This window comes from Pezoporus wallicus, unplaced genomic scaffold, assembly GCF_028554395.1.
Source record: "Pezoporus wallicus isolate ANWC-B61680 ecotype Strahan unplaced genomic scaffold, APGP_CSIRO_Pwel_v1 contig_13136, whole genome shotgun sequence".
Lineage (NCBI taxonomy): Eukaryota > Metazoa > Chordata > Aves > Psittaciformes > Psittacidae > Pezoporus > Pezoporus wallicus.
Window position 1 is genome coordinate 1 of NW_026638039.1, and position 3,450 is coordinate 3,450.

At 58.3% G+C, this 3,450-nt stretch overlaps 1 pseudogene; it reads left to right on the top strand.

Annotated features, from left to right (window-relative positions):
* The first annotated feature begins 63 nt into the window (after positions 1–63).
* Positions 64–3,250, top strand: LOC130598934 (vasotocin-neurophysin VT-like; annotated as a pseudogene).
* The last annotated feature ends 200 nt before the right edge of the window (positions 3,251–3,450 follow it).

Here is a 3,450-nt window from a genome sequence, read left to right on the forward strand (position 1 = left end):
GCACTGAATCATCTCAGTCACAGATTCGCTTGGATGCGATTTGGGGAGGGTGAGAAGAAAAAAGCAGCAAAGCAACAAAACAACAACCCAGCCCTTTCCTTCCTCCTCCTCCTCCTCCTCCTCCTCCTCCTCCCCTGGGAAGGGGTGACAGCAGCATAAATAGCAGCCTGCACAGCACAGGGCCAGATGCAAAGCGAGCGGCACCCGTGGCACCATGGCAGAGCCTTCGCTGCCCCTCTCCTTCCTCTGCCTCCTCGCCTTGTCCTCCGCCTGCTACATCCAGAACTGCCCCCGAGGTGGCAAACGGGCGCTGAGCGACACAGCCCTGCGGCAGGTATGGGGTGGGATGGGGGTATGGGATGGGGGTTTGGGCAGCACAGGGAAGCTCTGTGGGATGCTGAGGCTCCTATGGGCACCCCTGGATGTGCTATGCTCCCCAGTGCACCCGCTGTTTGGGAGGGGTGGGGGACATGCCCAAGGGCACGCCAGTGGAGGATGAGCACCCCGAAGTGCTGCTGTCACCTCAAGGTTGGATACAGCAGAGTAGGGGGACAGGATACATCTATAGAGCAGGGACAGGATAGATCCATGGAGCAGGGACAGGATAGATCCATGGAGCAGGGACAGGATAGATCCATAGAGCAGGGACAGGATAGATCCATGGAGCAGGGACAGGATAGATCCATGGAGCAGGGACAGGATAGATCCATGGAGCAGGGACAGGATAGATCCATGGAGCAGGGACAGGATACATCCATGGAGAGGGGACAGGATAGATCCATAGAGCAGGGACAGGATACATCCATGGAGAGGGGACAGGATACATCCATGGAGAGGGGACAGGGTAGATCCATGGAGAGGGGACAGGATACATCCATGGAGCAGGGACAGGATAGATCCATGGAGAGGGGACAGGATAGATCCATGGAGCAGGGACAGGATACATCCATGGAGAGGGGACAGGATAGATCCATGGAGCAGGGACAGGATACATCCATGGAGCAGGGACAGGATACATCCATGGAGAGGGGACAGGATACATCTATAGAGCAGGGACAGGATAGATCCATGGAGAGGGGACAGGATACATCCATGGAGAGGGGACAGGATAGATCCATGGAGAGGGGACAGGATAGATCCATAGAGCAGGGACAGGATAGATCCATGGAGCAGGGACAGGATAGATCCATGGAGCAGGGACAGGATAGATCCATGGAGCGGGGACAGGATAGATCCATGGAGCGGGGACAGGATAGATCCATGGAGCGGGGACAGGATAGATCCATGGAGCGGGGACAGGATAGATCCATGGAGCGGGGACAGGTTTGATCCATGGAGCAGGGACAGGATAGATCCATGGAGCGGGGACAGGATAGATCCATGGAGCAGGGACTGGATATATCCATGGAGCAGGGACAGGATAGATCCATGGAGCAGGGACAGGATACATCCATGGAGCAGGGACAGGATAGATCCATGGAGAGGGGACAGGATAGATCCATGGAGCAGGGACAGGATAGATCCATGGAGCGGGGACAGGATAGATCCATGGAGCAGGGACAGGATAGATCCATGGAGCGGGGACAGGATAGATCCATGGAGCGGGGACAGGATAGATCCATGGAGCAGGGACAGGATAGATCCATGGAGCGGGGACAGGATAGATCCATGGAGCGGGGACAGGATAGATCCATGGAGCGGGGACAGGATAGATCCATGGAGCGAGGACAGGATAGATCCATGGAGCGGGGACAGGATAGATCCATGGAGCAGGGACAGGATAGATCCATGGAGCGGGGACAGGATAGATCCATGGAGCGGGGACAGGATAGATCCATGGAGAGGGGACAGGATAGATCCATGGAGAGGGGACAGGATAGATCCATGGAGAGGGGACAGGATAGATCCATGGAGCAGGGACAGGATAGATCCATGGAGAGGGGACAGGATAGATCCATGGAGCGGGGACAGGATAGATCCATAGAGCAGGGACAGGATACATCCATGGAGAGGGGACAGGATACATCTATAGAGCAGGGACAGCATAGATCCATGGAGCAGGGACAGGATAGATCCATGGAGCAGGGACAGGATAGATCCATGGAGCAGGGACAGGATAGATCCATAGAGCAGGGACAGGATACATCCATGGAGAGGGGACAGGATAGATCCATGGAGCAGGGACAGGATAGATCCATGGAGAGGGGACAGGATACATCCATGGAGAGGGGACAGGATAGATCCATGGAGAGGGGACAGGATAGATCCATGGAGAGGGGACAGGATAGATCCATGGAGAGGGGACAGGATACATCCATGGAGAGGGGACAGGATAGATCCATGGAGAGGGGACAGGATAGATCCATGGAGAGGGGACAGGATAGATCCCTGCCCACGGCAGGAGGGTTGGAACTGGATGACCTTAAGGTCCTTTCCAACCCAAAACATTCTGTGATTCTATGATTCGATGGAGCAGGGTCAGGGAGCATGGTGGGGGGCAACGTGAAGTGCCTAAAGAGGGACTGGTGCCGCAGCGTGAAGACGCGCTGCTGGTGATGGGGACAGAACAGGTCACCCTGTGTGAGGGTGGCACCTCCAAGGGCTGGCAAAGCAACAGCAGTGCAAGAAGGGTGGGAAAGATGGGGAATAAGGGCATGGTGGGCCAAGGGGAATGGCTTGAACCTGCCCGAGGGGAGACTGAGATGAGCTCTTAGGCAGAAGCTCTTCCCTGGGAGGGTGCTGAGGCGCTGGCACAGGGTGCCCAGAGAAGCTGTGGCTGCCCCATCCCTGGCAGTGTTCAAGGCCAGGTTGGACACAGGGGCTTGGAGCAAGCTGCTCTAGTGGAAGGGTCCTGCCCGTGGCAGGGGTTGGAGCTGGGTGGGATTTCAGCTCCCTTCCAACCCAAACCGTGCCGCGATTCGGTGCTGATGGAAGCATCTCCCCCTTCCCCAGTGCTGCGCCCTGCGGCCCCCGGCAACAGAGGCACCTGCTTCGGGCCCGGCATCTGCTGCGCCTCGGAGCTCGGCTGTTACCTGGGCACGGCCGAGACGCGGCGCTGCGCTGGAGAGGATTCCGGTGCCTCCCGTGCCGGGCGGGCGGGCAGCCCTGCGGCAACGGCGGCCGCTGCGCAGCGCCGGCATCTGCTGCAGCCCCGGTGAGGAGGGATGAGGGCAACGGGCAGCGGGAGGGAGGCGTTGGGACCACGGGAAGGAAGTTGCGCGGCCGGGAGGGTGCTGAGCGCTGGCACAGGGTACCCAGAGCTGTGGCTGCCCCATCCCTGGCAGTGTTCAAGGCCAGGTTGGACACAGAGGCTTGGAGCAAGCTGCTCAGTGGAAGGGTCCCTGCGCGTTGAACTGGACGAGCTTTAAAGCTCCCTTTCAGCCCAAACCATTGTATATGGCTCAAAGCTCCTTCCCGAGCCACCACAACGGGATGTTTCCCATCCAGGGT